The sequence below is a fragment of the Chenopodium album genome, chromosome 21, assembly GCF_948465745.1.
Source record: "Chenopodium album chromosome 21, dcCheAlbu1.1, whole genome shotgun sequence".
Lineage (NCBI taxonomy): Eukaryota > Viridiplantae > Streptophyta > Magnoliopsida > Caryophyllales > Amaranthaceae > Chenopodium > Chenopodium album.
This window is the reverse complement of record NC_137854.1, coordinates 24,544,948-24,557,847: the sequence shown is the minus strand read 5'-3', so window position 1 is coordinate 24,557,847 and position 12,900 is coordinate 24,544,948.

Genomic DNA, 12,900 nt, shown 5'->3' with positions numbered 1-12,900 from the left:
TGAGTCAAATGAAAGTCAAACACATTCAAACAAAGCTTTTTGAATCAAATGAAAGTCAATTGCATTCCACAATGCTAATTGAGTCAAATGAAAGTCAAACACATTCGACAAAGCTAATTGAGTCAAATGAAAGTCAAACACATTCAAACAAAGCTTTTTGAATCAAATGAAAGTCAATTGCATTCCACAATGCTAATTTAGTAAAATTAAAGTCAAACACATTCAACAAAGCTAATTGAGTCAAATGAAAGTCAAACTCATTCAAACAAAGCTTTTTGAATCACACGAAAGTCAATTGCATTCCACGATGCTAATTGAGTCAATTGAAAGTCAAACACATTCAACAAAGCTAATTGAGTCAAATGAAAGTCAAACACATTCAAACAAAGCTTTTTGAATCAAATGAAAGTCAATTGCATTCCACAATGCTAATTGAGTCAAATGAAAGTCAAACACATTCGACAAAGCTAATTGAGTCAAATGAAAGTCAAACACATACAAACAAAGCTTTTTGAATCAAATGAAAGTCAATTTCATTCCACAATGCTAAATTAGTAAAATTAAAGTCAAACACATTCAACAAAGCTAAATGAGTCAAATGAAAGTCAAACTCATTCAAACAAAGCTTTTTGAATCACACGAAAGTCAATTGCATTCCACGATGCTAATTGAGTCAATTGAAAGTCAAACACATTCAACAAAGCTAATTGAGTCAAATGAAAGTCAAACACATTCAAACAAAGCTTTTTGAATCAAATGAAAGTCAATTGCATTCCACAATGCTAATTGAGTCAAATGAAAGTCAAACACATTTGACAAAGCTAATTGAGTCAAATGAAAGTCAAACACATACAAACAAAGCTTTTTGAATCAAATGAAAGTCAATTGCATTCCACACTGCTAATTGAGTCAAATGAAAGTCAAACACATTCGACAAAGCTAATTGAGTCAAATGAAAGTCAAACACATTTAAACAAAGCTTTTTGAATCAAATGAAAGTCAAACACATTCTAACAAAGCTTTTTGAATCAATTCAAAGTCAAATGCATTCAACAAAACTAATTGAGTCAAATGAAAGTCAAACACTTTCAACAAAGCTTTTAGAATCAAATGAAAGTCAAATACATTCAAACAAAGCTTTTTGAATCAAATGAAAGTCAATTGCATTCCACAAAGCTAATTGAGTCAAATGAAAGTCAAACACATTCAAACAAAGCTTTTTGAACCAAATGAAAGTCAATTGCATTCCACAATGCTAATTGAGTCAAATGAAAGTCAAACACATTCGACAAAGCTAATTGAGTCAAATGAAAGTCAAACACATGCAAACAAAGCTTTTTGAATCAAATGAAAGTCAATTGCATTCCACAATGCTATTTTAGTAAAAAGAAAGTCAAACACATTCAACAAAGCTAATTGAGTCAAATGAAAGTCAAACTCATTCAAACAAAGATTTTTGAATCACACGAAAGTCAATTGCATTCCACAATGCTAATTGAGTCAATTGAAAGTCAAACACATTCAACAAAGCTAATTGAGTCAAATGATAGTCAAACACATTCAACAAAGCTTTTAGAATCAAATGAAAGTCAAATACCTTCAAACAAAGCTTTTTGAATCAAATGAAAGTCAATTGCATTCCACAATGCTAGTTGAGTCAATTGAAAGTCAAACACATTCAACAAAGCTAATTGAGTCAAATGAAAGTCAAACACTTTAAACAAAGCTTTTAGAATCAAATGAAAGTCAAATACATTCAAACAAATCTTTTTGAATCAATTGAAAGTCAATTGCATTCCACAATGCTAATTGAGTCAAACGAAAGTCAAACACATTTAACAAAGCTAATTAAGTCAAATGAAAGTCAAACACATTCTAACAAAGCTTTTTGAATCAATTCAAAGTCAAATGCATTCAACAAAGCTAATTGAGTCAAATGAAAGTCAAACACTTTCAACAAAGCTTTTAGAATCAAATGAAATTCAAATACATTCAAAAAAGCTTTTTGAATCAAATGAAAGTCAATTGCTTTCCACAATGCTAATTGAGTCAAATGAAATTCAATTACATTCTACAAAGCTAATTAAGTCAAATGAAAGTCAAACACATTCTAACAAAGCTTTTCGAATCTCGTGAAAATCAAATGCATTCAACAAAGCAAATTGAATCAATTGAAAGTCAAACACTTTCAATAAAGCTTTTAGAATCAAATGAAAGTCAAATCCTTTCAAACAAAGCTTTTTGAATTAAATAAAAGTCAATTGCATTCCACAATGCTAATTGAGTCAAATTAAACTCAAACACATTCAACAAAGCTAATTGAGTCAAATGAAAGTCAAACACATTTTAACAAAGCTTTTTGAATCAAATGAAAGTCAAATGCATTCAAAAAAGCTAATTGAGTCAAATGAAAGTCAAACACAATCAAACAAAGCTTTTTGAATCAAATGAAAGCCAAATGCATTCAACAAAGCTAATTGAGTCAAATGAAAGTCAAACACATTTAACAAAGCTAATTGAGTCAAATGAAAGTCAAACACATTCAAACAAAGCTTTTTGAATCAAATGAAAGTCAATTGCATTCCACAATGCTAATTGAGTCAAATGAAAGTCAAACACATTCGACAAAGCTAATTGATTCAAATGAAAGTCAAACACATTCAAACAAAGCTTTTTGAATCAAATGAAAGTCAATTGCATTCCACAATGCTAATTTAGTAATATTAAAGTCAAACACATTCAACAAAGCTAATTGAGTCAAATGAAAGTCAAACTCATTCAAACAAAGCTTTTTGAATCACACGAAAGTCAATTGCATTCCACAATGCTAATTGAGTCAATTGAAAGTCAAACACATTCAACAAAGCTAATTGAGTCCAATGAAAGTCAAACACATTCAAACAAAGCTTTTTGAATCAAATGAAAGTCAATTGCATTCCACAATGCTAAATGAGTCAAATGAAAGTCAAACACATTCGACAAAGCTAATTGAGTCAAATGAAAGTCAAACACATTCAAACAAAGCTTTTTGAATCAAATGAAAGTCAATTGCATTCCACACTACTAATTGAGTCAAATGAAAGTCAAACACATTCGACAAAGCTAATTGAGTCAAATGAAAGTCAAACACATTTAAACAAAGCTTTTTGAATCAAATGAAAGTCAAATGCATTCAACTAAGCTAATTGAGTCAAATGAAAGTCAAACACATTTAACAAAGCTAATTGAGTCAAATGAAAATCAAACACAATCAAACAAAGCTTTTTGAATCAAATGAAAGTCAATTGCATTCCACAATGCTAATTTAGTAAAATTAAAGTCAAACACATTCAACAAAGCTAATTGAGTCAAATGAAAGTCAAACTCATTCAAACAAAGCTTTTTGAATCACACGAAAGTGAATTGCATTCCACAATGCTAATTGAGTCAATTGAAAGTCAAACACATTCAACAAAGCTAATTGAGTCAAATGAAAGTCAAACACATTCAAACAAAGCTTTTTGAATCAAATGACAGTCAATTGCATTCCACAATGCTAATTGAGTCAAATGAAAGTCAAACACATTCGACAAAGCTAATTGAGTCAAATGAAAGTCAAACACATTCAAACAAAGCTTTTTGAATCAAATGAAAGTCAATTGCATTCCACAATGCTAATTTAGTAAAATTAAAGTCAAACACATTCAACAAAGCTAATTGAGTCAAATGAAAGTCAAACTCATTCAAACAAAGCTTTTTAAATCACACGAAAGTCAATTGCATTCCACGATGCTAATTGAGTTAATTGAAAGTCAAACACATTCAACAAAGCTAATTGAGTCAAATGAAAGTCAAACACATTCAAACAAAGCTTTTTGAATCAAATGAAAGTCAATTACATTCCACAATGCTAATTGAGTCAAATGAAAGTCAAACACATTCGACAAAGCTAATTGAGTCAAATGAAAGTCAAACACATACAAACAAAGCTTTTTGAATCAAATGAAAGTCAATTGCATTCCACACTGCTAATTGAGTCAAATGAAAGTCAAACACATTCGACAAAGCTAATTGAGTCAAATGAAAGTCAAACACATTTAAACAAAGCTTTTTGAATCAAATGAAAGTCAAATGCATTCAACTAAGCTAATTGAGTCAAATGAAAGTCAAACACATTTAACAAAGCTAATTGAGTCAAATGAAAGTCAAACACATTCAAACAAAGCTTTTTGAATCAAATGAAAGTCAATTGCATTCCACAATGCTAATTTAGTAAAATGAAAGTCAAACACATTCAACAAAGCTAATTGAGTCAAATGAAAGTCAAACTCATTCAAACAAAGATTTTTGAATCACACGAAAGTCAATTGCATTCCACAATGCTAATTGAGTCAATTGAAAGTCAAACACATTCAACAAAGCTAATTGAGTTAAATGAAAGTCAAACACATTCAAACAAAGCTTTTTGAATCAAATGAAAGTCAATTGCATTCCACAATGCTAATTGAGTCAAATGAAAGTCAAACACATTCGACAAAGCTAATTGAGTCAAATGAAAGTCAAACACATACAAACAAAGCTTTTTGAATCAAATGAAAGTCAATTGCATTCCACAATGCTAATTGAGTCAAATGAAAGTCAAACACATTCGACAAAGCTAATTGAGTCAAATGAAAGTCAAACACATTTAAACAAAGCTTTTTGAATCAAATGAAAGTCAAACACATTCTAACAAAGCTTTTTGAATAAATTCAAAGTCAAATGCATTCAACAAAGCTAATTGAGTCAAATGAAAGTCAAACACTTTCAACAAAGCTTTTAGAATCAAATGAAAGTCAAATACATTCAAACAAAGCTTTTTGAATCAAATGAAAGTCAATTGCATTCCACAAAGCTAATTGAGTCAAATGAAAGTCAAACACATTCAAACAAAGTTTTTTGAACCAAATGAAAGTCAATTGCATTCCACAATGCTAATTGAGTCAAATGAAAGTCAAACACATTCGACAAAGCTAATTGAGTCAAATGAAAGTCAAACACATTCAAACAAAGCTTTTTGAATCAAATGAAAGTCAATTGCATTCCACAATGCTATTTTAGTAAAAAGAAAGTCAAACACATTCAACAAAGCTAATTGAGTCAAATGAAAGTCAAACTCATTCAAACAAAGATTTTTGAATCACACGAAAGTCAATTGCATTCCACAATGCTAATTGAGTCAATTGAAAGTCAAACACATTCAACAAAGCTAATTGAGTCAAATGATAGTCAAACACATTCAACAAAGCTTTTAGAATCAAATGAAAGTCAAATACCTTCAAACAAAGCTTTTTGAATCAAATGAAAGTCAATTGCATTCCACAATGCTAATTGAGTCAATTGAAAGTCAAACACATTCAACAAAGCTAATTGAGTCAAATGAAAGTCAAACACTTTAAACAAAGCTTTTAGAATCAAATGAAAGTCAAATACATTCAAACAAATCTTTTTAAATCAATTGAAAGTCAATTGCATTCCACAATGCTAATTGAGTCAAATGAAATTCAATTAATTTCTACAAAGCTAATTGAGTCAAATGAAAGTCAAACACATTCTAACAAAGCTTTTCGAATCTCGTGAAAATCAAATGCATTCAACAAAGCTAATTGAATCAATTGAAAGTCAAACACTTTCAATAAAGCTTTTAGAATCAAATGAAAGTCAAATGCTTTCAAACAAAGCTTTTTGAATCAAATAAAAGTCAATTGCATTCCACAATGCTAATTGAGTCAAATTAAACTCAAACACATTCAACAAAGCTAATTGAGACAAATGAAAGTCAAACACATTTTAACAAAGCTTTTTGAATCAAATGAAAGTCAAATGCATTCAAAAAAGCAAATTGAGTCAAATGAAAGTCAAACACAATCAAACAAAGCTTTTTGAATCAAATGAAAGCCAAATGCATTCAACAAAGCTAATTGAGTCAAATGAAAGTCAAACACATTTAACAAAGCTAATTGAGTCAAATGAAAGTCAAACACATTCAAACAAAGCTTTTTGAATCAAATGAAAGTCAATTGCATTCCACAATGCTAATTGAGTCAAATGAAAGTCAAACACATTCGACAAAGCTAATTGAGTCAAATGAAAGTCAAACACATACAAACAAAGCTTTTTGAATCAAATGAAAGTCAATTGCATTCCACACTGCTAATTGAGTCAAATGAAAGTCAAACACATTCGACAAAGCTAATTGAGTCAAATGAAAGTCAAACACATTTAAACAAAGCTTTTTGAATCAAATGAAAGTCAAACACATTCTAACAAAGCTTTTTGAATCAATTCAAAGTCAAATGCATTCAACAAAACTAATTGAGTCAAATGAAAGTCAAACACTTTCAACAAAGCTTTTAGAATCAAATGAAAGTCAAATACATTCAAACAAAGCTTTTTGAATCAAATGAAAGTCAATTGCATTCCACAAAGCTAATTGAGTCAAATGAAAGTCAAACACATTCAAACAAAGCTTTTTGAACCAAATGAAAGTCAATTGCATTCCACAATGCTAATTGAGTCAAATGAAAGTCAAACACATTCGACAAAGCTAATTGAGTCAAATGAAAGTCAAACACATTCAAACAAAGCTTTTTGAATCAAATGAAAGTCAATTGCATTCCACAATGCTATTTTAGTAAAAAGAAAGTCAAACACATTCAACAAAGCTAATTGAGTCAAATGAAAGTCAAACTCATTCAAACAAAGATTTTTGAATCACACGAAAGTCAATTGCATTCCACAATGCTAATTGAGTCAATTGAAAGTCAAACACATTCAACAAAGCTAATTGAGTCAAATGATAGTCAAACACATTCAACAAAGCTTTTAGAATCAAATGAAAGTCAAATACCTTCAAACAAAGCTTTTTGAATCAAATGAAAGTCAATTGCATTCCACAATGCTAATTGAGTCAATTGAAAGTCAAACACATTCAACAAAGCTAATTGAGTCAAATGAAAGTCAAACACTTTAAACAAAGCTTTTAGAATCAAATGAAAGTCAAATACATTCAAACAAATCTTTTTGAATCAATTGAAAGTCAATTGCATTCCACAATGCTAATTGAGTCAAACGAAAGTCAAACACATTTAACAAAGCTAATTAAGTCAAATGAAAGTCAAACACATTCTAACAAAGCTTTTTGAATCAATTCAAAGTCAAATGCATTCAACAAAGCTAATTGAGTCAAATGAAAGTCAAACACTTTCAACAAAGCTTTTAGAATCAAATGAAATTCAAATACATTCAAAAAAGCTTTTTGAATCAAATGAAAGTCAATTGCTTTCCACAATGCTAATTGAGTCAAATGAAATTCAATTACATTCTACAAAGCTAATTAAGTCAAATGAAAGTCAAACACATTCTAACAAAGCTTTTCGAATCTCGTGAAAATCAAATGCATTCAACAAAGCAAATTGAATCAATTGAAAGTCAAACACTTTCAATAAAGCTTTTAGAATCAAATGAAAGTCAAATCCTTTCAAACAAAGCTTTTTGAATTAAATAAAAGTCAATTGCATTCCACAATGCTAATTGAGTCAAATTAAACTCAAACACATTCAACAAAGCTAATTGAGTCAAATGAAAGTCAAACACATTTTAACAAAGCTTTTTGAATCAAATGAAAGTCAAATGCATTCAAAAAAGCTAATTGAGTCAAATGAAAGTCAAACACAATCAAACAAAGCTTTTTGAATCAAATGAAAGCCAAATGCATTCAACAAAGCTAATTGAGTCAAATGAAAGTCAAACACATTTAACAAAGCTAATTGAGTCAAATGAAAGTCAAACACATTCAAACAAAGCTTTTTGAATCAAATGAAAGTCAATTGCATTCCACAATGCTAATTGAGTCAAATGAAAGTCAAACACATTCGACAAAGCTAATTGAGTCAAATGAAAGTCAAACACATACAAACAAAGCTTTTTGAATCAAATGAAAGTCAATTGCATTCCACAATGCTAATTGAGTCAAATGAAAGTCAAACACATTCGACAAAGCTAATTGAGTCAAATGAAAGTCAAACACATTTAAACAAAGCTTTTTGAATCAAATGAAAGTCAAACACATTCTAACAAAGCTTTTTGAATAAATTCAAAGTCAAATGCATTCAACAAAGCTAATTGAGTCAAATGAAAGTCAAACACTTTCAACAAAGCTTTTAGAATCAAATGAAAGTCAAATACATTCAAACAAAGCTTTTTGAATCAAATGAAAGTCAATTGCATTCCACAAAGCTAATTGAGTCAAATGAAAGTCAAACACATTCAAACAAAGTTTTTTGAACCAAATGAAAGTCAATTGCATTCCACAATGCTAATTGAGTCAAATGAAAGTCAAACACATTCGACAAAGCTAATTGAGTCAAATGAAAGTCAAACACATTCAAACAAAGTTTTTTGAATCAAATGAAAGTCAGTTGCATTCCACAATGCTAATTTAGTAAAAAGAAAGTCAAACACATTCAACAAAGCTAATTGAGTCAAATGAAAGTCAAACTCATTCAAACAAAGATTTTTGAATCACACGAAAGTCAATTGCATTCCACAATGCTAATTGAGTCAATTGAAAGTCAAACACATTCAACAAAGCTAATTGAGTCAAATGATAGTCAAACACATTCAACAAAGCTTTTAGAATCAAATGAAAGTCAAATACCTTCAAACAAAGCTTTTTGAATCAAATGAAAGTCAATTGCATTCCACAATGCTAATTGAGTCAATTGAAAGTCAAACACATTGAACAAAGCTAATTGAGTCAAATGAAAGTCAAACACTTTAAACAAAGCTTTTAGAATCAAATGAAAGTCAAATACATTCAAACAAATCTTTTTAAATCAATTGAAAGTCAATTGCATTCCACAATGCTAATTGAGTCAAACGAAAGTCAAACACATTTAACAAAGCTAATTAAGTCAAATGAAAGTCAAACACATTCTAACAAAGCTTTTTGAATCAATTCAAAGTCAAATGCATTCAACAAAGCTAATTGAGTCAAATGAAAGTCAAACACTTTCAACAAAGCTTTTAGAATCAAATGAAATTCAAATACATTCAAACAAAGCTTTTTGAATCAAATGAAAGTCAATTGCATTCCACAATGCTAATTGAGTCAAATGAAATTCAATTAATTTCTACAAAGCTAATTGAGTCAAATGAAAGTCAAACACATTCTAACAAAGCTTTTCGAATCTCGTGAAAATCAAATGCATTCAACAAAGCTAATTGAATCAATTGAAAGTCAAACACTTTCAATAAAGCTTTTAGAATCAAATGAAAGTCAAATGCTTTCAAACAAAGCTTTTTGAATCAAATAAAAGTCAATTGCATTCCACAATGCTAATTGAGTCAAATTAAACTCAAACACATTCAACAAAGCTAATTGAGACAAATGAAAGTCAAACACATTTTAACAAAGCTTTTTGAATCAAATGAAAGTCAAATGCATTCAAAAAAGCAAATTGAGTCAAATGAAAGTCAAACACAATCAAACAAAGCTTTTTGAATCAAATGAAAGCCAAATGCATTCAACAAAGCTAATTGAGTCAAATGAAAGTCAAACACATTTAACAAAGCTAATTGAGTCAAATGAAAGTCAAACACATTCAAACAAAGCTTTTTGAATCAAATGAAAGTCAATTGCATTCCACAATGCTAATTGAGTCAAATGAAAGTCAAACACATTCGACAAAGCTAATTGAGTCAAATGAAAGTCAAACACATACAAACAAAGCTTTTTGAATCAAATGAAAGTCAATTGCATTCCACACTGCTAATTGAGTCAAATGAAAGTCAAACACATTCGACAAAGCTAATTGAGTCAAATGAAAGTCAAACACATTTAAACAAAGCTTTTTGAATCAAATGAAAGTCAAACACATTCTAACAAAGCTTTTTGAATCAATTCAAAGTCAAATGCATTCAACAAAACTAATTGAGTCAAATGAAAGTCAAACACTTTCAACAAAGCTTTTAGAATCAAATGAAAGTCAAATACATTCAAACAAAGCTTTTTGAATCAAATGAAAGTCAATTGCATTCCACAAAGCTAATTGAGTCAAATGAAAGTCAAACACATTCAAACAAAGCTTTTTGAACCAAATGAAAGTCAATTGCATTCCACAATGCTAATTGAGTCAAATGAAAGTCAAACACATTCGACAAAGCTAATTGAGTCAAATGAAAGTCAAACACATTCAAACAAAGCTTTTTGAATCAAATGAAAGTCAATTGCATTCCACAATGCTATTTTAGTAAAAAGAAAGTCAAACACATTCAACAAAGCTAATTGAGTCAAATGAAAGTCAAACTCATTCAAACAAAGATTTTTGAATCACACGAAAGTCAATTGCATTCCACAATGCTAATTGAGTCAATTGAAAGTCAAACACATTCAACAAAGCTAATTGAGTCAAATGATAGTCAAACACATTCAACAAAGCTTTTAGAATCAAATGAAAGTCAAATACCTTCAAACAAAGCTTTTTGAATCAAATGAAAGTCAATTGCATTCCACAATGCTAATTGAGTCAATTGAAAGTCAAACACATTCAACAAAGCTAATTGAGTCAAATGAAAGTCAAACACTTTAAACAAAGCTTTTAGAATCAAATGAAAGTCAAATACATTCAAACAAATCTTTTTGAATCAATTGAAAGTCAATTGCATTCCACAATGCTAATTGAGTCAAACGAAAGTCAAACACATTTAACAAAGCTAATTAAGTCAAATGAAAGTCAAACACATTCTAACAAAGCTTTTTGAATCAATTCAAAGTCAAATGCATTCAACAAAGCTAATTGAGTCAAATGAAAGTCAAACACTTTCAACAAAGCTTTTAGAATCAAATGAAATTCAAATACATTCAAAAAAGCTTTTTGAATCAAATGAAAGTCAATTGCTTTCCACAATGCTAATTGAGTCAAATGAAATTCAATTACATTCTACAAAGCTAATTAAGTCAAATGAAAGTCAAACACATTCTAACAAAGCTTTTCGAATCTCGTGAAAATCAAATGCATTCAACAAAGCAAATTGAATCAATTGAAAGTCAAACACTTTCAATAAAGCTTTTAGAATCAAATGAAAGTCAAATCCTTTCAAACAAAGCTTTTTGAATTAAATAAAAGTCAATTGCATTCCACAATGCTAATTGAGTCAAATTAAACTCAAACACATTCAACAAAGCTAATTGAGTCAAATGAAAGTCAAACACATTTTAACAAAGCTTTTTGAATCAAATGAAAGTCAAATGCATTCAAAAAAGCTAATTGAGTCAAATGAAAGTCAAACACAATCAAACAAAGCTTTTTGAATCAAATGAAAGCCAAATGCATTCAACAAAGCTAATTGAGTCAAATGAAAGTCAAACACATTTAACAAAGCTAATTGAGTCAAATGAAAGTCAAACACATTCAAACAAAGCTTTTTGAATCAAATGAAAGTCAATTGCATTCCACAATGCTAATTGAGTCAAATGAAAGTCAAACACATTCGACAAAGCTAATTGAGTCAAATGAAAGTCAAACACATACAAACAAAGCTTTTTGAATCAAATGAAAGTCAATTGCATTCCACAATGCTAATTGAGTCAAATGAAAGTCAAACACATTCGACAAAGCTAATTGAGTCAAATGAAAGTCAAACACATTTAAACAAAGCTTTTTGAATCAAATGAAAGTCAAACACATTCTAACAAAGCTTTTTGAATAAATTCAAAGTCAAATGCATTCAACAAAGCTAATTGAGTCAAATGAAAGTCAAACACTTTCAACAAAGCTTTTAGAATCAAATGAAAGTCAAATACATTCAAACAAAGCTTTTTGAATCAAATGAAAGTCAATTGCATTCCACAAAGCTAATTGAGTCAAATGAAAGTCAAACACATTCAAACAAAGTTTTTTGAACCAAATGAAAGTCAATTGCATTCCACAATGCTAATTGAGTCAAATGAAAGTCAAACACATTCGACAAAGCTAATTGAGTCAAATGAAAGTCAAACACATTCAAACAAAGTTTTTTGAATCAAATGAAAGTCAGTTGCATTCCACAATGCTAATTTAGTAAAAAGAAAGTCAAACACATTCAACAAAGCTAATTGAGTCAAATGAAAGTCAAACTCATTCAAACAAAGATTTTTGAATCACACGAAAGTCAATTGCATTCCACAATGCTAATTGAGTCAATTGAAAGTCAAACACATTCAACAAAGCTAATTGAGTCAAATGATAGTCAAACACATTCAACAAAGCTTTTAGAATCAAATGAAAGTCAAATACCTTCAAACAAAGCTTTTTGAATCAAATGAAAGTCAATTGCATTCCACAATGCTAATTGAGTCAATTGAAAGTCAAACACATTGAACAAAGCTAATTGAGTCAAATGAAAGTCAAACACTTTAAACAAAGCTTTTAGAATCAAATGAAAGTCAAATACATTCAAACAAATCTTTTTAAATCAATTGAAAGTCAATTGCATTCCACAATGCTAATTGAGTCAAACGAAAGTCAAACACATTTAACAAAGCTAATTAAGTCAAATGAAAGTCAAACACATTCTAACAAAGCTTTTTGAATCAATTCAAAGTCAAATGCATTCAACAAAGCTAATTGAGTCAAATGAAAGTCAAACACTTTCAACAAAGCTTTTAGAATCAAATGAAATTCAAATACATTCAAACAAAGCTTTTTGAATCAAATGAAAGTCAATTGCATTCCACAATGCTAATTGAGTCAAATGAAATTCAATTAATTTCTACAAAGCTAATTGAGTCAAATGAAAGTCAAACACATTCTAACAAAGCTTTTCGAATCTCGTGAAAATCAAATGCATTCAACAAAGCTAATTGAATCAATTGAAAGTCAAACACTTTCAATAAAGCTT